At 40.1% G+C, this 26,766-nt stretch overlaps 1 protein-coding gene and 1 pseudogene across 12 annotated transcripts in view; both read left to right on the top strand.

The window, feature by feature from the left end:
* GRIP1 (glutamate receptor interacting protein 1) overlaps window positions 1-26,766 on the top strand; it is a 716,930-nt gene that overhangs the window by 493,856 nt on the left and 196,308 nt on the right. The window lies entirely within an intron of this gene.
* On the top strand, window positions 12,666-25,093 carry LOC129459316 (oxysterol-binding protein-related protein 9-like; annotated as a pseudogene).

The following is a 26,766-nucleotide window of genomic DNA, read 5'->3' as shown; positions in this document are numbered from 1 at the left end:
AAATGTATAAAATATATAAGAGATATACAAATTCTTTTAAAATCAAATATTCTTATCCATTTCTAAAACCTATTACTGGGCTACACATTAAACAGATGTTATAAAGATTTCCGCTTCAAAATGTGGGTGGAAATACTTTACAGCACCTGGCAAAGCTCTTTGCTCTCTTTAGCAGTTTGATTGCACCTCTGGAACCCCTCTGCTTTCTGCACGGAATGTAAACCATTGACACATTGATCCCTTGCCCTTCACCCGGGCACACTCGCTGCATTCTCCTCTTTGCTCTGGCCCATCCTTTACTTGCTCGCTACATCCATTTTAACTAAAATGATCTCTCACTTTTTGATTCTGAGTGTTCCTCTAAACTGACCCTCATACATTCATTCAACATGTAATTATCCAACAGTTACTCGCTGAGCAGTCACTGTGTGCCAGGTACGGTTCCAGGTGCTAGGAATATAGATATGAATCCAGCCTATTAGCCTCTGTCCTCCTGGAGCTGGCAGGCTAGCAGGGGAAACAGGCATTCAGCAAACATTGAATGCCTGGCCTAAGGTCAGGCTATGCTATGTACAATAAAGGGAAATGAACTAGTGTAAACAGTAGAGAGTGGTGGGGGCAGAAAGTTATGGGGTCCATGCTCAGATAGAAAACCTGAGGCCTCCATGGCCTCCAAAGGCCAAGGTTGGCCTCCATGAGCTGGTGACTTTGGAGTAAGCCTGAAATGAGTGGTGAAACATGTAATGATCTGGAGGAAGAGGATTCTAAGCCAAAAGAAGAGCAAATGCAAAGTCCTTGAAGTCAGAACAAGCTTAGCTTTTAAATAAACAGAGAAAGAAACTTCTGCTAATAAGTGAAAAGAAACAAGAAAAGAGAGAGGAGGTTGAGCAATATTACGCCAAATTGAATGGCTGAGCATGGCCAGAAACTGGGAAGCAAGGCTGAGGGTGTAAGGGATGAGTCTGGAGAAGAGACAAGGCTGTGTCCTGTAGAGCTTTTAGGCTATGGTAAGAGTTTGGATATTACTCTGAGCAGTATAGGAAGCCACTGTAGGGGTTAAGATATTGATGTAATTTCTTTTTTGTTTAATTTCTCTAGCTGCTATATGGAAAATAGACTTTAAGGTGACAAAAGTGGGAACAAGAAGACCGGTTAGCAGGCTGCCACGGTATTCGAGGCAAGAAGTGATGGTGGCTTGGACTAGGAGGTGGAGGTGGAAGTAGTAAAAAATGGTCAAATTTTGAAGAAATAACCTAAATAACCTACTGACAAATTGGATGTGGGTTGAGAGAGAAAGAGAGAAGTCTGGGATAATTCCAGGGTTTTTGCTCTTAACAATTGGGTAAATACTGATGCCATTTACTGAAACAGAAAATAACCCAGGAAGAAATGTATCAGTGGAACAGGGGAGTGGGGAACTCAGAGGAGAGCTTAGGTGGAGATAGAAATTTTGAAGCTCTCAGTTTGTCAATGGTATTTACACCCTTGAGGGTGGGTGACAGGTCTTCTAGGTGGCACAGATAGATTGACATGAGGTCCAAGGTTTGAGACTGGGACACACCAAGCCTCAGAGATTGGCAGTGAAGGAAGATTCAGCAGAAGATATGAAGAAACAAAAGCAGTGATGATGAGGATCAGGAGAATGTAGTACCCTGGAATCCAAGTTATGAGCCACATGTCACTAAAGACGGAGAGAAAAACTAGGTCAAATATTGATGATGAGATGAATGAGAATTGGCCATAAGATTCTATAAGAAGGGAGGTTTGGTGACCCTGACAAAAATAGATTCGGTGAAAAGGTGGGTGTAAAAGCCTGATTTGAATGCGTTGAGGTGAGAATAGGACTTGAGTAACGGGCAGAGAATGTGGACAACTCTAAACAGAGTTTCTCTATCAAAGGGAGCAGAAAAATGGGAGAGTGGCCAGAAGGAGCATGTGGTCTATGGAGGACTTTAAAATATATACATAAGAGAGGATGCAGCATGTTCGTGTGCTGATGTGGCTGATCTAGTGGAATGAGAGAAAATAGTGCAGGAGGGAGAGGGGATAAAAGCAAAAGCAGTCTTTGAAGAGGCAGGGGTGCCTCCAGTGTGCACCAACGGGTCAGCAGGAGGGAAGGCAGCATGGAAGGGCACAGAGGCAGGAGGGTGCTACAGTCCCTGCTGAGAAGATATGTGAGTCATCTTCTGATTGCTCTATTTCCTTCGTGAAATAAGAGGTGAGGTCATCCACAGAAAGTATGGAGGGGAAGGAGATGTTCAAGGCGCAGAGAGAGAGGAGGTATCATTTCAAAGACTGGGAGAGTGGATTACCTAGGACACTGTCAGAGGATTACCCTGCAGTGCAGTATAGCCCTAACTAATAGACCCCTCTTCCTTCTTACAAACCCTGCCTCCTCAAATTAAAAAGGGACAAATTAAACTTACCCTTCTAATGCTGATGCCCGTTACATTCCCATATAGCATATTCCATTCCACTGGGTTCTCTCCTCTAACTTCTCCCTTCCATAATCATTTTTTTTTTTTTGTATTTTTAGTAGAGACTGGGTTTTGCCATGTTGGCCAGGCTGGTCTTGAACTCTTGACCTCAGGTGATCCTCCCGCCTCAGCCTCCCAAAGTGCTGGGATTACAGGCGTGAGCCACCCCGCCCGGCCTAAGCCTTTTATTACTATTGCAAATTGCCCTGTAGAAAGGTCATACCAATTCACTCTCCCACAAGCAGTGTATCAGAAATGTCTGTTTGCCAATAGTGGATTTTTTTTTGTTTTTTTATTTTTTTTTATTTTTATTTTTATTATTATACTTTAGGTTTTAGGGTACATGTGCACAATGTGCAGGTTTGTTACATATATATCCATGTGCCATGTTGTTTTGCTGCACCCATTAACTCGTCATTTAGCATTAGGTATATCTCCTAATGCTGTCCCTCCCCCCTCCCCCCACCCCGCAACAGTCCCCGGAGTGTGATGTTCCCCTTCCTGTGTCCATGAGTTCTCATTGTTCAATTCCCACCTATGAGTGAGAACATGCGGTGTTTGGTTTTTTGTCCTTGCGATAGTTTACTGAGAATGATGTTTTCCAGTTTCATCCATGTCCCTACAAAGGACACGAACTCATCATTTTTTATGGCTGCATAGTATTCCATGGTGTATATGTGCCACATTTTCTTAATCCAGTCTATCGTTGTTGGACATTTGGGTTGGTTCCAACTCTTTGCTATTGTGAATAGTGCTGCAATAAACATACGTGTGCATGTGTCTTTACAGCAGCATGATTTATAGTCCTTTGGGTATATACCCAGTAATGGGATGGCTGGGTCAAATGGTATTTCTAGTTTTTTATAACACCCAGAATATTTTATTTTATTTTGTTTCCCCAACTGGAGTGCAATGGAGTGACCTCAGCTCATTGCAACCTCCTCCTCCTGGGTTCAGGTGATTTTCCTGCCTCAGCCTCCTGAGTAGCTGGGATTACAGAGATGTGCCACCACGCCTGGCTAATTTTGTATTTTTACAAAATAAAAAAATAAATAAAAAATAAATAAAAAAACGGGGTTTCGCCATATTGGTCAGGCTGGTCTTGAACTCCTGACCTCAGTTGATCCACCTGCCTCAGCTTCCCAAAATGCTGGGATTACAGGCCTGAGCCACTGTGCCTGGCCCAGAATATTTTATATTTTTATTGAAGTTTTCAGCAGTTTCACTCATCCTGTTTCAAGTTGCTCTGCAATTGTTTTCCTGGATTGTAGACTTACATTTAATTTAAGGTTATAGTCCCTTAAATTCAAGAAAATTTTTATTTGTTTTGTTGATTGGTTGGTTGGTTTTAAAGCAGAGTCTTGCTCTGTCAGCCAGGCTGGAGTGCAGTGGCATGATCATGGCTCACTACAAGCTTGACCTCCTGGGCTCAAGTCATCCTCTCACTTCAGTGTCCGAGTAGCAGGGACCACAGGCACATGCCACTATGCCCAGCTAATTTTTTTTTTAACTTTTTTTGTAGGTACACAGTCTTGCCATGTTGCCCAGGATGGTCTTGAATTCCTCGGCTCAAGCAATCCTCCCATCTCAGCCTCCCAAAGTACAGGAATTACAGGCATGAGCCACTGCACCCAGCTGAAAATGTATCTTTATTAAAAATTCCCCCAATGAAGTTTTGCCCAGTAGGGTTCATAGCAGGGTGCAGCCCATGCTTGTCGAATCAAAGAGTCTCCTTTCATCACCTGCCTTAGGATACTCATCAATATTATAAATCAACCCTTACACAATGATGAAATAGAATGATAGAGTGGAACTCGGAGTGCTCTTACTGATCTTTCTCTAATAAACACCTAAAAAATATGTGCATACATCACATACACATATTTTCCCCTTTGTGTTCTACTTTCACTATTGGAAACTCCACATCTAATTTCTTCTGCTTGTATATTTGTAGACACAGGAAACTTACTATCTTACAAAGTAACCCCTGCTTTTTTACATCTCTGTTGAGCATTCTTTATCCTGATGGACTGAAGTTTCTGATCTTGAACCGCTACCCACTGGCTCTTCTAATCTTTTTGAGCTTCCCCAAAGTCAGTCATTCAGATACTTGAATACATCTATCATCTCTTGCTTGAGTTGCTGTTGTTGTTTAAACCAGATAAAGTATGTCCCTTCCTCTGGTTCTGCCTTATGGAACATATTTTCCATATCCTGCTAGTCTTCCTTTAGTTTGTCAGTGGTCTTTAGCATGGAGCAGCCAAAACTAGACACTTTGCCATGCTGTTGGTCTGAAAAGAACAGAGTTCAAGAAAACCATTAGCTCACCTGATCTGGATGTAATACTCAATTAACGCAGATTATGATTGTATTTTTAAATGAAATAATGATGTTTGTTTATATTGAACTTGCCATCAACTAAAACATATAGGTCTTATTCTTATGAATCACTCTTATTAGCTAGGTTTCCTCCCTTGAGGGGTATCACTCTGTGTAATGCTGCACAACTCTGTACTCTCCATTCAGTTGTCTGCACATTTATTTCTCTTATATTCTGCCAGTAATGTTCGAGAAGAGGAGAGGAGGAAGAGTACTACTAGTGAGCATCTGTTATGTACCAAAAATCATGTCAGTCTTATTTATTTAAAAAACAGAGGTTTTATCCCTCTTTTGTGGAGGGAGAAATTAAGGCTTAGGTAACTTGTCCAAGTCTACCCAACAATGGGGCTGATATTTGAGTTTAGAATCACCTTAATTCAAAGGCTGTCTTCTTTCAGCTATGTACACAGCTCTCGAGTGAGTCAGCTTCTCTCTCCAACTTGGTGAAATAGTCTGTATTCCTGATCATCACATACATCTACTACTCTTCTTAGCAATGAATTAGCTTTAAATTTGATAAGCATCAAACAGTGTTAAGAATTTTGAGCATAGCAGTGCCAAGGACAGAGTTCTGCAGCATCCCCGGCAGAGATCTTGCCTTTTACCCATGCATGCTGCTTTGCAGGCTTTGGGTATCATTTTCACTCAGTTCATGGTAGTCCATCCTCTCTACAGGTTATTATGAGAGATCTTTCTAAAAGTCCCACTGAAATACTAAAATATCATACCTGGTGTATTTTATCTTTCTATATGGTGGTGGTTTACCTTCCTTATTCTTCAGTGGTATAATAATCCTTTCTAAAATGTTGCCAGGACATATTCCAGAGGTCTAAGATTTCTGGCATCCTTCAATATAGAAATTGAGATGCTTGCTCATTCCAGCCTTTCAGCGTGTCTTTGATTTTTATCTTCATTTCATAGTCACGTTTATACATTATTTTAATTCTCTGGCTGAACTTTATCTGACTCTAGAAACCTGAATATATTCTAAACAGCTAGGGCATTCTTTTAATATGATTTTGCCTATCTTTGACATAAGGTTTCTTTTAACCTTAAAGTCAGTCCTTTCTACTTTAAGATTTTTCTCCTTTGAAGCCACTGGAGATACAACGTTGGAATTGAGTAGCTCAGTATTTCAGCTAAATGCTAAAAGTAACTTTATACCAGCATCTACAAGCAGAGACTTCTTGCCTATGTTCTTCTTATTTGGGACTACAGAACTTGGAAAATATTTCTAGTTGTCCCGAACACCTTTTAGCTACCATTCTTTCAGGATAACATTGCCTATAAGCTAATAAAGCCTATCCAGGATCTATTCTTTCTAGGAGGCCAGATGAAGGTGGTTGTCATTATGGTGGCAAGAACTCTTCTTCTGCTCTTCAGACACAAGGAATGAAGGAAAGAAAGTCTTAGGAGTTTATAATAAATGAAGTGGTAAATATTTAAAATGCTGATTATATCAAGTGTTATCTAGGATACCAAAAAATAAACACTTCTAATTGTTCATAGGAATATAAACTTTTTGGAAGACACATTGGTATCATCAATAAAAATGTTTAAAAATGTATGTTTTTCCCAATATTTCTGGGAATATATCCTTTAAGAATACTCACACCTGTGCATGAAGATGTAACTGTACTTGCTACTCATAAAATGTGGTGAATTTTTAGAATCATCCCAATCTGATAAAGGAATGCTTTGAAAAAATATATAAGTAGACTTGACAACCACTGTTATCATCAGTCACTGCCTCTGAGGGAGAATATCAGTTGGTTTGGAAGAGGGTGGCACCAGGAATAGGAAGGGATCTCTCCCAACTCTGATTCACTGTTGAAAAGTGGGAATGGAGGCAGGGCACGGTGGCTAACGCCTGTAATCCCAATACTTTCGGAAGTTTGGGTGGATCACCTGAAGTCAGAAGTTCGGGATGATCCTGGCCAACATGATGAAACCCCGTATCTATTAAAAATAGAAAAAAAAAATATCTGGGCATGGTGGCTGGGTGCCTGTTATACCAGGAAGATGAGGCACAAGAATCGCTTGAATCCAGAAGGCGGAGCTGAGATCACGCCACTGCACTCCAGCCTGGGTGGCGACAGAGTGAGACTCCGTCTAAAAAAAAAAAGAAAGAAAAAAAAAGAAAAGAAAAAGAAAAGTGGGAACAGACAGTTCCTTCAGTCAGCTGCAAGAGGACAAGTAGAGTGGAGTTGACCATGAAAGTGGGCAGAACTGGGTATAAAATATAACAGCAAGTCAGTCTGTACAGAGATGCACATTGAAGCATGTTAATGAAATATTGTAAGCAACCTAAAATATCTATCAATAGAGGAATGGTCAAACAAATTAGGATGTCATTATTCTAGGAAGGTTTATAAAACTGTTAAAAGTATGAGGTAGAACTATAGGCCATGTCATGAAAAGATCTCCAAGACATATTGGTATGTTGGAAAACAGCAAGTCATTTTGTGTTGTTCAATCCAATTTAGGTGAAATGTTAGTGTTTTAAAAGAGAGAGTGAAAGGTTGGCACAAATTTTGACAGTGGCTTCCTCTGAGATGGGAGGAGTAGAAGGAGAGTGCAGAGGAGTGCCCTTGGGCTTTGCCCCAAATCCTTCTGTCTTATTGGAATCTTATACTAAAACGCATTTGTGTATTACCTGGATAATTTTTTAAAACTGCTATAATGACAGGAAAGAATATCAGTGAATGCCTATCAGAACCATATCTTGGGTGGTTGGGGGGCATCCCTGACCCAGCCCTGCAGATGAAGAAGAAGACAAGGCATCTCTGCCAGCTGATACCACACAGAGCCAACAACCATATAAATATTTCTGCATGTGTCAAGAAGACCATTTGCAAAAGAGAACAGCAAAAACAACTCACCATTTATGTGAGTAAGAGAAAATAGAGGATTTGGGGGAAAAAAAGATCAAAGTTTGAAATATTTCAGCTCATATGGAAAAGGGATTATCATGTTTTCTATGATCTTAGAGGCAGAACTAGAACTCATAGGCCAGAGGGCACCAACCAGCATCATCCCCCTCTCAGCAGTCACTGTCTAAATACAGAAGCATCTTGTTTGGCTGGTGAATACTGGGAGGCAGCACCTGTTGCTCTTCACCCTGTTTCACATCTGTACCCTGTACATGTGTGTCCAGCACAGCTTGCTTCTTTCAGTTTCTCTGACTAGCACCTGTGTTTGGATGTTTGATTCGTGCTGTGGGGGCAAGCTATAGGGAATCAGATTAGGAAGCAGCTTAAGGTAAAACTTTCTAAGCATAGGAAGGCAGCACACCTGCCTGGTTAGGAACGCAGGCTCTGGAGCTAGCCTGCCTTATTTGAATGCCGGCCCTGCCACCTACTACTGTGTGGAATTAAGCTGGTTGCTTCAGTTTCATGCTTCGGTTTTCCCATTGTGTGAAATGAGAGTGTAATGAGGATTATACGAGTTAATACACATAAAGCATTTACATTAGTTATCACCATGTAACAATATTACTACAAATTTAGCAGCTTAAAACAATACACGTTTATTATCCCACAGTTTCTGTGGGTCAGGATTCTAGGCACGGCTTATCTGGTCCTTTTTAGGGTCTCACAGAGCTACAATCAAGGTGTCAAATAGACTAGCAGTCTCGACTGAGTCTTGACTCAGGGAGGATCTACTCCCAGGCTCGCCCAGGTTGTTGGCCGAATTCAGTTCAGGGCTTTGGTTTCTTGCTGGCTGTCAGCCCCAGAGGCTGCCTTCAGCCCAAGCCTCAAAGCCCACAAGGGAGACAAGGCTGTGAGCATGATAGGTGCTACAGTCGGCATATATATAACATATATATATGCCGACATATATATATATATGTTATATGTGCATAGTCGGCATATATATAACAACATGCATCTGGAAGCTTTGCCATATCTACTGGTTAGAGGTAAGCCACAGGTCATGCCCACACTCAAGGGAAGAGGACATCTAAAGGCAGTGAACATCAGGAGTTAGGGATCATAGAGAACTGCCATAGACACCGTCCTCCATGGCATACCAAGTCAGGCCTACTGCATATAAAGTTCTTAATAAATGTGAGTTATTATCCATGGAAGCTGTCTGAGGAAGGCATCGGTGGCTTTCTGAGAGGATTAGTTTCTCACACTGGGGGTATTCAGACCATTACCGGGTGGAGACTGTAAACACGTAGCAAAGAAAACCAAATGGAAATAGGCATTGAGCCAGATAGCTCCTGAAGGTCACCTGAGATTATCCTGTCACCAGATAAGGTGAACCAACTGCCCCCTCCTCCTTCAGCATTGTCCTGAGTTCATTGCTACTTTCTTTTTGCATGTTGTCTTTTTTCACTTTTGTCTGATTTCACCTGTGTAAAAATGGAAACTAGAACACCCCATATGATTTTCTCTGAGAATTCTGAGAGTTGCCCTGGTCCCTCATAGAATAGCCATGCTTGGGGGTGGAGTGGGAGGAAGGAAACACACTTTACCTTTACTATAATTTACAGATTTGTTTCTTCCTAAGGAAAAGGGACCCAGGCCCTGTTTATTTTTTCAGTGTCTCTCAAAATTCTAACCAGGTAGGTATGCCTAGACTGTACTCAATAAACACCATCTAACATCTCCTGGAAAAGGGAGAGAGAATGAATTGGACTGCTAGGCTCTTTCTAGATCTTGCTGCTGATATACAAGGGTTTTTATCTGTTTGATTCACTTCCTAGTTCATTCGTGTGCCTCCGCTGTTTCTGAGGAAGGCCTGGTAAATATAAACTTTCTGTTGAGTACCCCAGCCCTGGAAGAGGACTAATAAGGCAGTTCCATGGGTGGGCAGCACAGAATCCAGAAGTGTGGGTTTTTTTATGCCTGAGAAGTTGATTTAAAACATATGTATCCTTACATATTGATTTCATAAGTGCATACACCAGCCCTACTTCTGCATTCAGCCTCTGAAACATGTGACTGAAGAACCATATGTGCCCCATATGCAAACACTCAAATATACCCTCTGCCATGCCCATACCTAACTCCGAGCCCTGCTGTCCTGGGGAAAGTAAATGGAAATGACTGAGGACAGTCATGCTAGTAACTAAACTTTAGAAATACAATAACCATGAAGCATCTCTGTTATTTCTTTAATTCAGGCAATTTCCCAGTAGAGTATTAAGGTGTTAATTGCTTCTGCACTTTTCTATTTGACAGATATGTCCTTTTTCACCTAGGTAAGGGAAGCAATTATTGTAATGCTCTCTTGGGCTTTGTGAGATATTCTTTAATGACTTTTAAAGGCATCAATAGGGCATTGTGCTTTTAAAGGGAAACTGTCCTCTTTTCTGTTTGTGCTTGATAACAAGAGTGGGTATTATATTCAGACTACATGATGAATCTGTGAAAGGAAAATATGCAATGAAAAAAAAACAAAGGCAGTAGTAATACATTTTCAGGAAGTATGTATCCAGATTTCAGATATGAGAAAAATATGCTCTTATATGTGCTTTTTTCACTGAGCTTAACAAAGATTAAACAAACACAACAAAAAAGATACTCAGCAGGCATATTTTTCTGGAATGTTAACACAAATTTGTTATTCTCTGGAACTGGTGTGGCCTCCCAAGTGAGGGTTTGGCAGGTTGTTTACTCAGTACAGATCAGTAAATATTCTCTTACACATCGTGTGAAAGTGACTTTCACAGGCTACTTGAGCTACAATTGGTTTTACAGTTTCATGTTTACATTCAGAATAAAAGAAAAATAGTCTTAGAACTTGTAATTAGAATTCAGAACTCTTCCATGATAAGAGTCACTTTGGCAACCTGGTCAAGCCAAGACAATCCATGTTAACTAAAGTGATAGTGCAGAAAGAAGACTGAATGTGGAGTGAGAACTGAAGTTAGAGTTTTAAGTCCTCACAGAAGGATTTGCCTGATACCTGTCCTTAGGCAAGTTGTCTAACCTTGAAAAGCTTCAGATTTTTCATCTGTAGGATCCTGGGTTTCTGTGAGAATCAAATGTATGTGACTCTTCTGGCAAACTTAAGTGCTATCTGGATATAAAATTGTATCATCAAAGGAAGATCTAGGTTTTGTGCTGCCTAAAGTTTATACAATTTGAGGGAAGGGAGCTCTTTAAGAAAAAAATACAAAAATATCATTTTTCGAATTTGACAAAACCATATGGTGGTGTGAATATATTGCTTGGATGCCTCCCAAGACTTTGGAAGAAGCTTGTGCCAGTTAAGGTCCCAGAAATTCGAGACTCAGTCACTTAGCCTGTGCAGCATTATTACAGACTAACAGAATGCTAAAGCTAGAAATGGCCATACAAGTGTGACGGGGGTTCACACTTGTTTTTTTTTTTAGCAGTAGAATCCTCTTTTCAAAATCTTACGTGGAGGAATAAGAGGAAAAAACTGACTAATGTAACTGAAGATGGGACCTAGGACTTAGAGATATGCCTATTTGGTCTCTATCTTCCCTGGAAGAATTTCAGTTGAGGCTCGGTGTGGTGGCTCATGCCTCTCTAATCCTGGCAATTTCAGAGGCTGGGATCACTTGAGGCCAGGAGTTTGAGACTGGCCTGAGCAAATAACAAGACTCTACCTGTACAAAAAATTTAAAAATTAGCCAGGCATGGTGGCATGCACCTGTAATCCCAGCTACTCAGGAGGCTGAGGCTGGAGGATCACTTGAGCCCAGGAATTCAAGGTTGCAGTGAGCTAGATCATACCAGTGCACTCCAGCCTGGGTGACGGAGTAAGACCCTGTCTCTAATACATACATACATACATACATACATACATACATACATACATACATACAATGCCTACAAACCACCCCCAACATACACATTTTAACAACTGTGAAACTGGGATGCATTTTATAGTTGTTCTTAGACGTGTGATAATCATAATATTATTATTATTGCCAGTGCATGCACTTACTTGGTTGCAGTTCCTGGTGATATCATTGGATAAATGTAACTTCTTGAAGTTTCAGGAAATAAACCTGAAACTGAATAAAACCTGAAATAAACCTGAGGAGGGAATATGTACTGTTGTCTAAAATGTTCTGTTGACACTTTCCCATAAGCTCAAAAGCACAAGTATCAAAACTTGCCAAATGAGAATCCAATCAAGTGGAGAAGGAAAAGGGGTGCTCAGAAGCAGCCCCCAGCCCCGTCTCCTGGAGGCACAGAGTGTGGGGGTCTTGCAAATGACTTTCTTGCTGGACACTTATGGAGTGAGTACACCCTGAGGGTCTGGGAGAGGGCCAACCTCCACTCCTGAGTCCCATGGTCCCTGGTGCCTGCCCAGGGCCAGGCTCTGGGCTCAGATGTCACACTTTCCTTGCCTCCTTCCTTGTCACCTCCAGAGATTTGGATTCAGGATTTGTTCCTAGTGTCCAAAACTTTGACAGGAAACTTAACTTCTTTTTTTTTCAGACGAAGTCTCCCTCTGTCACCCGGGCTGGAGTGTAGTGGCACGATCTCGGCTCACGGCAACCTCCGTCCCCTGGGTTCAAGTGATTCTCCTGCCTCAGCCTCCCCAGTAGCTGGGATTACAGGCACCTGCCACCGCACCCAGCTAATTTTTGTATTTTTAGCAGAGACGGGGTTTCACATCTTGGCCAGGCTGGTCTTGAACTCCTGACCTCATGATCCACCCACCTTGGCCTCCCAAAGTGCTGGGATTACAGACGTGAGCCACTGCTCCGGAGGCTGATGCCTACCTACAAATCTTGATAGAACAATTAAAGTTTTTTTATCACAAGCTTCAAAACTGCAAAGATAATAAGCAGAGAAAGAAAACTGAAACTCTCGAAGAGAAGCAAATAGCATGGTGGAATCAATTAAACACTGCACTGTGTTGATGCAGACTGCTAAAGACCAGAATAATGCTGAGAAGCGAAGCATGCAGATAGAATTATAAGTACTATTAATCTTGTAGATGCAATGTATCAACCTAGTCTCTTGGAACCTGTGATCAGCACAATGCCTTCCCAGACTGTCTCACCTGCCTCTGGAACCTACTCAACTGCATAAGACAGAGCAGAGTTCATCTTCCTGACCAGTTGGACCTGTACTAGTTACCTTGGGACATCATTAGACTCCAACACCAAATAGTAGAGGCAGTGCCCATTCACCACCTAGTAGCAGTCTAACTTCTCCAAGCCATGTCAATGGCTTCTCTAAATACAATCCCAGAATTCTCTTATTCCAGCAGTGAAGATGAATTCTACAATGCTGATGAATGTCATCAACATGGCTCATCCCCAAAGCACTTAATAGATTCTTCTGAATCTGTGTCAATCTTGACACGTGGCAGTGTGGAAAACAGACTAAAGTGCCCAGGTAGCACAGAATCACTTAATTCTTTCACATCCAATGGAACAAGTGATGCTGACTCTTGATTCACATGATGAGAGAGCTGAGGAGGAGGAGGCAGGGTCCATGGAGGAGCATAAGAGCGTTACCACGCACCTCTTGTCACAGGTTAGGCTTAGTATGGATCTTACTAAAGTAGTTCTTCCACCATTTTTTCTTGAAAGAGGATCTCTTTTAGAAGCATATGCAGACGTTTTTTGCATATCCAACCTTTTTGCGAACATTGGTGACCAGGGATTGAATGGTTCAGAATGTGAGATGGTACCTCTCAGCCTTTCATGCAAGAAGGAAAGAATCGATTGTCAAAAAGTCATTTTAGCAAGATCTTTCAGTGTCAATGGACATTACCAAATGATACCAAAGAGAACACAGAGCTAGTTTTAGAAGGATCAGTTCCCTGGGTTTCCAAAAACAATGTAAAATTTGTGACTGAAGAGATTTCCCATCATCCACCTACTTCAGCCTTTTATGCTGAGTGTTTATCAAAAAGATTCAACTCATTGGTGATATCTGGACCTAATCAAAATTCCTTAGGATGTCAGTTGGGACACACAACATAGGGTGGGGCCACAAGCCCTGTGTCTTGTGTTTTAACTATGAGAAACATTACATCCTCACATTCCCCAGTGTTTGTGGATGGTCTATCCTCACAGTGCTCTGAAAGGAACTAGGAAGAGAATGCAATATTAATTATTCCAAAACTGGTGATAGTGCAAACATCATCTTCCACACTGAACCTTTCTCTGGAGACAGGAAGCACAGAATTACCACTGTGATTTCTTTCTCCAAAGGATGAGAAGCCTTTTGCTCAACTGAAGGGGAATGGAATGGTGTAATGTATGCAAAATATGCAACAGGGGAAAATGCAGTCTTTGTAGATACCAAGAAGATGTCTATAATCAAGAAGATAGTCAGGAAGTTGAAAGATCGAAAAAATATGAATCCCACTGTCTTTAGAAGGATGTACTTTCAACTTAAAAATCAGAGACATTCAGTTTCCATGTAGTTGTGCGATTTTGAGTGAGTTTCTTAATCCTGAGTTCTAATTTGATTGCACTGTGGTCTGAGAGACAGTTTGTTATAATTTCTGTTCTTTTACATTTGCTGAGGAGTGCTTTACTTCCAACTATGTGGTCAATTTTGGATGACTACTGGGTAAATAATGAAATGAAGGCAGAAATAAAGATGTTCTTTGAAACCAATGAGAACAAAGACACAACATACCAGAATCTCCGGGAGACATTTAAAGCAGTGTGCAGAGGGAAATTTATAGCATTAAATGCCCACAACAGAAAGCAGGAAAGATCTAAAATCGACATCCTAACATCACAATTAAAAGAACTATAGAAGCAAGAGCAAAAACATTCAAAACCTAGCTGAAGGCAAGAAATAACTAAGATCAGGGCAGAACTGAAGGAGATAGAGACACAAAAAAAATCTTCAAAAAATCAATGAATCCAGGAGCTGGTTTTTTGAAAAGATCAACAAAATTGATAGACCGCTAGCAAGACTAATAAAGAAGAAATAGAGAATAGATGCAATAAAAAATGATAAAGGGGATATCACCACTGATCCTACAGAAATACAAACTACCATCAGAGAATACTATAAACACCTCTACGAAAATAAACTAGAAAATCTAGAAGAAATGGGTAAATTCCTAGACACATACACCCTCCCAAGACTAAACTAGGAAGAAGTTGAATCCCTGAATAGACCAATAACAGGCTCTGAAATTGAAGCAATAATTAATAGCTTACCAACCAAAAAAAAGTCCTGGATTTTTTTTGGAAGATGGATTGACAGCTGAATTCTACCAGGGATACAAAGAACAGCTGGTACCATTCCTTCTGAAACTGTTTCAATCAATAGAATAAGAGGGAATCCTCCCTAACTCATTTTATGAGACCAGCATCATCCTGATACCAAAGCCTGGCAGAGACACAACAACAACAAAAAAGAGAATTTTAGACCAATATCCCTGATGAACATTGATGCAAAAATCCTCAATAAAATACTGGCAAACCGAATCCAGCAGCACATCAAAAAGCTTATCCACCACAATCAAGTGGGCTTCATCCCTGGGATACAAGGCTGGTTCAACATACACAAATCAATAAACATTATCCAACATATAAACAGAACCAAAGACAAAAACTACATGATTATCTCAATAGATGCAGAAAAGGCCTTTGACGAAATTCAACAGCCCTTCATGCTAAAAACTGTCCATAAATTAGGTATTGATGGGATGTATCTCAAAATATAAGAGCTATTTATGACAAACCCACAGCCAATATCATACTGAATGGGCAAAAACTGGAAGCATTCCCTTTGAAAACTGGCACAAGACAGGGATGTCCTCTCTCACCACTCCTATTCAACATAGTGTTGGAAGTTCTGGCCAGGGCAATCAGGCAGGAGAAGGAAATAAAGGGTATTCAATTAGAAAAAGAGGAAGTCAAATTGTCCCTGTTTGCAGATGACATGATTGTATATTTAGAAAACCCCATCGTCTCAGCCCGAAATCTCCTTAAGCTGATAAGCAACTTCAGCAGTCTCAGGATACAAAATCAATGTGCAAAAATCACAAGCATTCCTATACACTAGTAACAGACAAACAGTGAAGTCATGAGTGAACTCCCATTCACAAATGCTTCAAAGAGAATAAAATACCTAGGAATCCAACTTACAAGGGATGTGAAGGACCTCTTCAAGGAGAACTACAAACCACTGCTCAATGAAATAAAAGAGGACACAAACAAATGGTAAAACATTCCATGCTCATGGATAGAAAGAATCAATATCGTGAAAATGGCCATACTGCCCAAGGTAATTTGTAGATTCAATGCCATCCCCATCAAGCTACCAATGACTTTCTTCACAGAATTGGAAAAAAACTATTTTAAAGTTCATATGGAACCAAAAAAGAGCCTGCGTTGCCAAGACAATCCTAAGCCAAAAGAACAAAGCTGGAGGCATCACGCTACCTGGCTTCAAACTATACTACAAGGCTACAGTAACCAAAACAGCATGGTACTGGTACCAAAACAGAGATATAGACCAATGGAACGGAACAGAGCCCTCAGAAATAGTACCACACATCTACAATCATGTAATCTTTGATAAACCTGACAAAAACAAGCAATGAGGAAAGGATACCCTATTTAATAAATGGTGCTAGGAGAACTGGCTAGCCATATGTAGAAACCTGAAACTGGATCACTTCCTTATACCTTGTACAAAAATTAATTCAAAATGGATTAAAGACTTAAATGTTAGACCTAAAACCATAAAAACCCTAGAAAAAAACCTAGGCAATACCATTCAGGCCATAGGCATGGGCAAGGACTTCATGACTAAAACACCAAAAGCAATGGCAACAAAAGCCAAAATTGACAAATGGGATTTATTTAAAGAGCTCCTGCACAGCAAAAGAAACTACCATCAGAGTGAACAGGCATCCTACAGAATGGGAGAAAATTTTTGCAATCTACCCATCTAACAAAGGACTAATATCCAGAATCTACAAAGAACCTAAACAAATTTACGAGAAAAAATCAACCCCATCAAAAAGTGGGTGAAGGGTATGAACAGACACTTCTCAAAAGAAGACATGTCTGTAGCCAACAGGCACATGAAAAAATGCTCATCATCACTGGCCATCAGAGAAGTGCAAATCAAAACCACAATGAGATACCATCTCACACCAGTTAGAATGGTGATCATTAAGAAGTCAGGAAACAACAGGTGCTGGGGAAGATGTGGAGAAATAGGAACGCTTTTACACTGTTGGTGGGACTGTAAACTAGTTCAACCATTGTGGAAGACAGTGTGGCGATTCCTCAAGGGTCTAGAACTAGAAATACCATTTGACTCAGCCATCCCATTACTGGGTATATACCTAAAGGATTATAAATCGTGATGCTATAAAGACACATGCACACATATGTTTATTGTGGCACTATTCACAACAGCAAAGACTTGGAACCAACCCAAATGTCCACCAATAATAGACTGGATTAAGAAAATATGGCACATATATACCGTGGAATACTATGCAGCCATAAAAAAGGATGAGTTCATGTCCTTTGTAGGGACATGGATGAAGCTGGAAACCATCATTCTGAGCAAACTATTGCAAGGACAGAAAACCAAACACCGCATCTTCTCACTCATAGGTGGGAACTGAACAATGAGAACACTTGGACACAGGGTAGGGAACATCACACACCAGAGCCTGTTGTGTGGTGGGGGGAGAGGGGAGGGATAGCATTAGGAGAAATGTGTAATGTAAATGATGAGTTAATGGGTGCAGCACACCAGCATGGCACATGTATACATATGTAACAAACCTGCATGTTGTGCACATGTATCCTAGAACTTAAAATATTTTTTAAAAAATCAGAGACATTGATGCAGCAACTGAAGCAAAACACAAACTTTAAAAAGACAAAGAGAAGAAACCCAAGAAAGGAAGGAAAAGGAAATTCAATGGGAGAGAAGCTTATTTCATGAAGATGGAAGATGTTGGGTTTATGATGAACCATTACTGAATTATCTTGGTGCTGCCAAGCATTGGGCTAGGAAATGTAAAGTTTATACCTGATGGCCAGGGCAGTAAGCATAATTAAGCAACAAACATTCTCCCTTTGGGAGAACCTGTTCATTCCCTTCTTATTGCAATGGTTTCTCAGGGATATGAGACTTTCTTGTGTTTTTTTTTTTTACAATTAAATATCAATTGTATTTAATTATATACAATGAATAATTGGAAATTTAAAAAGCAGTACCATTTGCAATAACATAAAAAATCAAGTAAATAGAAATTCCTAGCCCAGTGCTTGGCAGCACCAAGATAATTCAGTAATGGTTCATCATAAACCCAACATCTTCCATCTTCATGAAATAAGCTTGTCTCCCGTTGGATTTCCTTCTCCTTCCTTTCTTGGGTTTCTTCTGTTTGTCTTTTTTGAGTTTGTGTTTTGCTTCAGTTGCAGCATCAATGTCTCTCTTTGCCATAAATCTAGCAAAATATTTATAAGATCTACACAGGATATGGGACTTTCTGACACAGATGAACAATTACAGTGGGAAAAGCTTCCCTTTTTTCCTCTGTGGCAGTTACGGTCATAAGTCCTGAGAAAAACTTCAGGTTTTAAAAACAAGATGTTTGCTCCTTTTCCAAACCCTACATATTGAAAGCATTTCTAAATCCAAGCCTCAAACTCTACACTATAATACTGATGTTAAGGAATACAACTTCTGTTTTCTAGTTCTTATGATGTGGGATTATGTGTGTGTTTGTGTATATACAGTTCATATGTTGGATTATATGTGTATATACACACATACACACAGTATATATAGTGTATATACTGTATATATAGTATAACTGTATACATACATATATATGCAGTTGACCCTTGAATAACATGGGTTTGAACTGCACAGGTCTACATAAACACAGATTTTCTACCACCTCTGCCACCCCTGAGATAGCAAGTCCAACCCTCCTCTTCCTCCTCCTCAGCCTACCTAACGTGAAGAAGACAAGGATGAAGACCTTTATGATGATCCTCTTCCACTTATTAAATAGGAAATATATTTTCTTCCTTATGATCTTCTTAACAACATTCTCTTCTCTTTATTATAAGAATATAGTATATCATACATATAACATACACAATATATGTTTATGTTGTCAGTAAATCTTCCAGTCAACAGTAGGCTATTAATAGTTAAGTTTTGGGGTAGTCAAAAATTACATGTGGATTTTCAACTGTGCGGCAGGGGGTCAGGGGTGATGGTGCATCTAACATTGTATTATACGTACATACATATATAATCACGTAACAAAGATACATAATGCCAGGTTTTTCATAAAAACTCCTTCTACTGTAAATATGGGTTCCTCAGAGTTGTTTTGAGAAATCAGCACAGCGTCTTAAAATCGTGTTGGGAAATGTTATGGTCTCACCTGCAATAACTTTTCTTTTGGAATTGAACTATTATTAAGTTATATCTAACCCCAGATTATAGTTTAATTATACTCAATTTTTCTTCAAGCTTCATAAAGTAATTTTTCAAAAAAATTGAAACTTGCCAAATGAGACTCAGCAGCTTGAAAGAAAATCCAAGGGGCAACAACAGAGCACTGTAAAAAATGCAGCATCACAGTGCTCTTGGTGCCCAAAGGACTGGTGATGAGGACAATGTCATATAGAAATTATAGACATCAATGACACTGGTTCAGAGGGTAAATGTGGAAAAGTTGTAGGAGCATCTTGACTGATTTATTTCACTGACATTTTTCTTTTAATGCATGCACTTTGAGTTATTTAATAAGTATAATACTTAAACAACCTTAGTGATAAGCATTATGTTGTAATTTGATTGACAGCATATTCTTTTGTTTTATTTTGTTTTGTTTGAGACAGGATCTTGCTCTGGCCCAGGCTGGAGTGCTGTAGTGCAATCATGGCTCACTGCAGCCTCAACCTCCCAGGCTCAAGCAATCCTCTCACCTTAGCACCCCGTATCCCCCACCAGGTAGCTGGGACTACAGGAGCACACCACCATGCCTGGGTAATTTTTAAATTTTTTTGTAGAGACAGAGTTTGGCTAAGTTGTCCAGGGTGGTCTCAAACTCCTTAGCTCAAGCAATCCTCCCACCTCAGCCTCCCAAAGTACTAGGATTACAGGCATGAGCCGCTGAACCCAGCCATATTCTTTGTTAGCAGCCAATAAAATAACAGTGTGCCTTACAATCGCTGGCACCTTAAAGTCAATAAAATATGGTATTTTTTTTTAAGCCATATACTTCAGTTCTCTCATTTTACAGTTCAGAGATTAGGGCACACAAGGATTTAGTGACTTGCCAGAGGCGAGGCAATAGGGCTGGCTTGTTAGGGCATAATGAACCATTTGCAAATATTTTTCAAGTGACTGTCCCAACTTAGCCCCAGATTAACCCTTTGTTTTTCTAAATAGTCATAACTAACCATATTGTTATAATTTTCTATTTCTTTAAGTCAGTATTTTTTTTTAGTTTTTAATTTTTGTGGGTATATAGTAGGTATATATATTTATGGGGTACATGAGATGTTTTGATACAACCATGAAATGCATAATCATCACATCAGGGTAAATGGGGTATTCATCACCTCAAGCACTTATCCTTTGTGCTACAAACAATCCAATTATACTCTTTTAGTTATTTTAAGATGTACAATTATTATCAACTATAGTCATCTGCTGTGTTATCAAATACTGCATCTTATTCATTCTTTCTAATGTTTTTGTACCCATTAGCCATCCCCACTTTCCTTCCACTCCCCTGCTATCTTCCCAGCTTCTGGTAACCATTATTCTACTCTCTAGCACCATGAGTTCAATTGTTTTAATTTTCAGCTCCCACAATTAAGTGACAACATGTGTTTGTCTTTCTGTGCCTGGCTTATTTCGCTTAACATAATGACCTTTTTTCCATCCATGTTGTTGCAAATGACAGGATCTCATTCTTTTTTAGGGCTGAATAGTACTCCATTGTGTATATGTACCACATTTGCTTTATCCATTCATCTGTTGATGAACACAGGTTGCTTCCAAATCCTGATTGTTGTACATAGTGCTGCAATAAATATGGGAGTGCAGATATTTCTTTGATATATCAATTTCCTTTCTTTAGGGCATATACCTAGCAGTATATGGGTATATGCTGCTAGGGATTGCTGGATCCTATGGTAGCTCTACTTTTAGTTTTGTGAGGAACCGCCAAACTGCTCTGCATTGTGATTGTACTGATTTATATTCCCACCAACAGTGTACAAGACTTCCCTTTTCTCCATGTCCTCACCAGCATTTGTTATTCCCTTTCTTTGAACTGGGGTGAGATATTATATTTAATTGTAGTTTTGATTTGGATTTCTCTGCTGATCAATGATGTTGAGCACCATTTCATATACCTGTTTGCCATTTGTCTCTCTTTTTTTTGAGAAATGTCTAATCAAATATTTTGCCCATTTTTCAATTGGATTATTATATTAAAACTTTTACTATAGAGTTGTTTGAGCTCCTTGTATATTCTGGTTACTAATCCCTTGTCAGATGTATAGTTTACAAATATTTTCTCCCATTCTGTGGGTTGTCTCTTCACTTTGTTGATTGTTTCCTTTGCTGTGCAGAAGCTTTTTAACTTGATGTGATCCCATTTATCCATTTTTACTTTGGTTGCCTGTGCTTGTGGACTATTACTCAAGAAATTTTTGCCCAAATCAATGTCCTGGAGAGTGCCCTTGATGTTTCCTTGTAGTAGTTTCATAATTTGAGGTCTGGGATTTAATTCTTTAATCCACTTTGATTTGATTTTTATATATGGCAAGAGATGGGGGTCTAGTTTCATTCTTCTGCGTGTAGATATCTAGTTTTCCCAGCATGATTTATTGAAGAAACTGTCTTTTCCCCAGTGTATGTTCTTGGCACCTTTGTTGAAAATGAGTTCTCTGTAGGTGTATGGATTTGTTTCTGGGTTCTCTGTTCTGTTCCATTGGTCTGTGTATCTGTTTTTATGCCAGTACCATGCAGTTTTGGCTTCTATAGAACTGTAGTATATTTTGAAGTCAGGTAATGTGATCCCTCCAGTTTTATTTTTCCTCAGGATACTTTTGGCTATTCTGGGTCTTTTGTGGGTCCATATAAATTTTAGGATTGTTTTTTCTATTTCTGTGAAGAATGTCATTGATATTTCAATAGAGATTGCATTGACTTGGTAGATTGCTTTTGGTAGTATGACATCGTAATGAATTGATTCTTCCAATCCATGAACATGGAGTATCTTTCTCCATTTTTTGTGTGTCCTCTTCAATTTCTTTCATCAAGGTTTTAAAGTTTTCATTGTAAAGACCTTTCACTTCTTTTAATTCCTAGCTATTTAATTTTATTTGTAGCTGTTGTAAATGGGATTACTTTTTAAATTTCTGCCCTTTTGTGGTTTCCATTGGCATAGGATGTCTTTTTCCATCCCTTGTTTTCAGTCTATATGAGTCATTATAGGTGAAGTGTGTTTCTTGTAGACAACAGATAGTTGAGTCTTATTTTTTATCCATTCAGCCACTCTGTGTCTCTTGATTGGAGAGTTTAGTCCATTTACATTCAATGTTATTATTGAGAAGTAAGGATTTACTACTGCCATTTTCTTATTAGTTTTGTGGTTGTTTTGTGGTCTTATTTTTTTTCTGTCATTCCTTCCTTTCTTCCTTTTAGTGGTAATTTTTCTCTGGTGGTATGTTTTAATCACTTCCTTTTTATACTTTATGTATCTGTTGTATGTTTTCAATTTGAGGTTACCATAAGGCTTGCAAATACTGTCTTACAACCCATTATTTTAAACTGATGACAACTTAACACTGATTGCATAAACAAATACACAAAAAGAAAACTAATGAAAATTCTGCACTTCAACTTGTCCCCCTGCTTTTTAACTTTTTGTTGTTGTTTTTTTTAATGTTTTATCATACTGGCTATTTCTTGAAAAGTTGTCATAGTTATTATTTTTGATTGGTTCATCATTTAGTCTTTCTTCTTAAGTTTGCATACCACCATTACAGTGTTATATTGTGTTTTTCTTGGTGCTTACTATTACCAGTGAATTTTGTAACTTCAGATGATTTCTTATTGCTCACTAACATCCTTTCCTTTCAGATTGAAGAATTCCCCTTAGCATTTCTTGTAGGACAGGTCTGGTGCTCATGGAATCCCTCAGCTTTTGTTTGTCTGGTAAGATCTTTATTTCTCCTTCATGCTTAAAGCAATTTTTGCCAGATATACTATTCGAGGATAAAAGTTCTTTTTCTTTCAGTACTTTAAATATGTAATGCCATGCTCTCCTGGCCTGTAAGATTTCCATTGAAAAGTCTGCTGCTAGATTTACTAGAGCTCCATTCTATGTTATTTGTTTATTTTCTCTTGCTGCCTTTAGGATTCTTTCATTTTCCTTTACCTTTGAGAGTTTGATTATTAAATGCCTTGAGGCAGTCTTTGGGTTCAATCTGTTTGGTGTTCTATAATCTTTTTGTACTTAAATATTGATATATTTCTCTAGGTTTGGGAAGTTCTCTGTTATTATCACTTTGAATAGTATCTGTCTGTACATCCCTATCTGTCTCTACATCCTCATTAAGGCTAATAACTCTTAGGTTTGCCCTTTTGAGGCTATTTTCTGGGTCTAATAGGCATGCCTTATTCCTTTTTCATTCTTTTTTCTTTTGTCTCCTCTATTTTCAAATAGACTGTCTTCAAGTTCATTAATTCTTCCTTCTGCTTGATCACTTCTCCTATTAAGAGACTATGGTGCATTCTTTAGTATGTCAATTGCATGTTTTCAACTCCAGGATTTCTGCTCAATTCTTTTTAATTATTTGAATCTCTTTGTTAAATTTATCTGATAGGATTCTGAATTTCTTCACTGTATTATCTTGAATTTCATCGAGTTTCCTCCAGTCACCTATTTTGCATTCTCTCTCTGAAAGGTTACATAACTCTATTTCTCTGGGTTTGGTCCCTGGTGCCTTATGTTATTCATTTGATGAAGTCATGTTTTTAGATGGTCTTAATGTTTATAGATGTTCTTCAGTGTCTGAACATTGATGAGTTAAGTATTTATTGTAGTCGTCGCAGTCTGGGCTTGTTTGTACCCATCCTTCTTGGGAGAGCTCTGCAGGTATTTGAAGGGATGTGGGTGTTGGGATCTAATTTTTTGGTCACTGCAGCCATATCTGCATTAGGGGGCACCCCAAGCCCAGTAATGCTATGGCTCTTATAGACTCATAGAGGCATCATCTTGGTGGTTTTGGATAAGATCCAGAAAAATTATCTGGATTACTAGGTAGAGACTCTTACTCTCTTGCCATACTTTCTCCCAAACAGACAGAGTCTCTCTCTGTGCTGAGCCACCTGGAGATGGGGAAGGAGTGACACATGCACCCCTGTGGCCACTATCACTGGGACTGCACTGGGTCAGACCTGAAGCCAGCACAGCAGTAGGTCTCACCCAAGGCCTTCTGTAACCACTACTTGGCTACCACCTATGTTTTCTCAAGGCCCTAGAACTCTATAATCAGCAAGTGGCAGAACCAGCCACCCTTCAGGGTGAAGAGTTCCCTTCAGGGTAGAGAGTTCCTCTGGGTCCTGGATGGGTTCAGAGATGGCATTCAGGAGCCAGGTCCTGGAGTCAGGAACGTTAAAAAGCTACCTAGTGCTCTATTCTACTGCAGCTGAGCTGGTACCCAAAGCACAATAAAAAGTCCTTCCCACTCCACCCTCTGCTTTCCACAGGCAGAGTAGCCTCTCCCCATGGCCACCACCTCCAACGTGCCATGGGGAATACTGCCAAAGTACCACCGATGTTCACTTAAGGTCCATGGTCTCTTCAGTCAGCTTGTAATGAATGCTTCCAGCCCCAGGATTCTCCCTTCAGGGCAGTGGGCTCCCCTCTAGCCCAAAGCAGGTCCATAAATGCCATTCATGAGCCAAGGCCTGGAATGGGAACCCCAAGGGCCCACTTGGTGCTCTACTCCTCTGTGGCCAAACTGGTACCTAAGTTGCAAGACAAAGTTCCCTTTACTCTTCCTCTGTTTTTCTCAAGCAGAAAGAGTCTTTCCTCATGGCCACCACAGTTGGGAATATGCTAGGTCACACTTGAAGCCAGCATGTCTCAGATTCTCACCCAAGGCCCATGGCATGTACTACCTGGCTACCACTGCTAATTATTCAGGGCCAAGAGCTCTTAAGTCAGCAGCTGATGAAACCTGCCAGAATTGGGTTCTTCCCTTCAAGGCAGTGAGTTTTGGCCCAGGTTTTGTCTAGAAATCTTGTTCAAAAGCTACAGCCTGCAATGGGGTCCTCCCAACTTTGTGTGGTGCCCTATCTGACTGTAGCTGAGTTGGTATCCAAGTTGCGAGACAAAGTCCTCTTTACTCTTCCCTCTTCTCTCCTCAAGCAGATGGAAGGGGTCACTTTTGGAACTGCAAACTGTGCTGCCTGGGCTTGGGGGAGGAGTGGTGCAAGCACTCCCTTAGCCACCACAGCTGGTATCTTACTAGGTCACATGCCCAGCAACTCAATGGGCTCTTAGCCCAGCACAGCACTAGGACTTGCCTAGAAATTGCAGTTCCTGTGGCTTAGACTGTCTTTCAAGTTGATTTAGGGCCCTAAACCACTTTAGTCCACTGTGGTGGGGCTTGTCGGAGCTCACATGCCAACTGCTAGGATGGAGGATTCCCCTCTAGCTAGGGCTGGTCCAAATGCTTCCTCCATGGGTGTTGGCTGACTTCTGCCTGGTATTGCTTTCCATTGTGATAGGGAAGCACCAAGTTCCAATGCAAAGTCCCAGAATCCCAGCACTTTTCCTCCCCCAAGCTCACAAATTCTTCGTGCCATAAGACATGTGGGATGGGGAAGGGGTGGCATTGGCAATTCAAGACTGTTTTTCCTACACTTGTCAGTGGCTCTTTCAGTGATACGAAGTTAAAACCAGGTACTGTGATCACTCACCTGATTTTTGGTTCCTACGAAGGTGCTTTTCCTATGTAGATAGTTGTTAAATTTGGTGTTCCTGCAAGGAGGATGATCAGTGGAGGCTTCTATTCAGCCACCTTGCTCTGCCTCCCAAGGTCTGTATTTTTTAATAGAATATAAATTCCTTGAGGTCAAGGACTAAGTCTACATCATTTACTGCTAGATAGCAAAGTGCTTAGAATTTAGGAAATTATCAATAGATATTCAATGGGAGGTAGGGAGGGAAGCAAAGGAGGGAGAGGGAAGGAGGGAGGAAATGAGGAAGAGACGGAGGGACTAAAGAATTTCAAACTCAGAGTGAGGCTAGAAGATAGTTATACTTGGGTAAGATAGTGTTACATAAGGTGATTGAGGCACTAATACAAAGGATGGATGGCATCAAAGAGGAAACAGTCGTGACTGCTTTATCTGCTCATTCTCTTTCTGCTTACTCCAATGAGGAACATTTCTTTGTGACAAGAAAATGGTTTCCCATGTAGAGCAGAAGAAATGAAAGGGACCAGGAGAGGGGCCAGGAGAGAATGGTACCCTCCCTGGTAGGATAGAGAAAGCCAAATACAGGGTGTGAGAGCTGTCCTTGATATAGGCATCACAGCCTTCTCCAGTTCTGAATTCCAGTGGGTCTGAGTAGGGCTCTCATGAAGCTCTGACTCACTGCAGCAGGCCCATGGCTTCTCCATGGAAAGTCCACAGGGCTCCCCAAATGCTTTGCCTCTTGGTGATCTGCAGTGACTACACTATTAGTTTTCCATCTATTCCTTTATTTGAAATGGATCAAGTCTCATGAAACAAGGGAAAGTCAAATAAATGCCCCGATGCACAGGCATCTGTAACAAAATGAGGACTGATTTACTAGTGCCCTTGTGGCTTGGAGTCTGCTTGAGGCTAGCTTTACTTTTCTTCCCTTTTCTCAAAAGCATTTCATCTATATATTCTTTTGGTCCATTGTTTGACAATTACTA

Source organism: Symphalangus syndactylus, chromosome 13 (assembly GCF_028878055.3).
Source record: "Symphalangus syndactylus isolate Jambi chromosome 13, NHGRI_mSymSyn1-v2.1_pri, whole genome shotgun sequence".
In the NCBI taxonomy this organism is placed as follows: domain Eukaryota; kingdom Metazoa; phylum Chordata; class Mammalia; order Primates; family Hylobatidae; genus Symphalangus; species Symphalangus syndactylus.
Note: the sequence above shows the minus strand (reverse complement) of the source record. Positions and strands in the feature narration are given on the sequence as shown.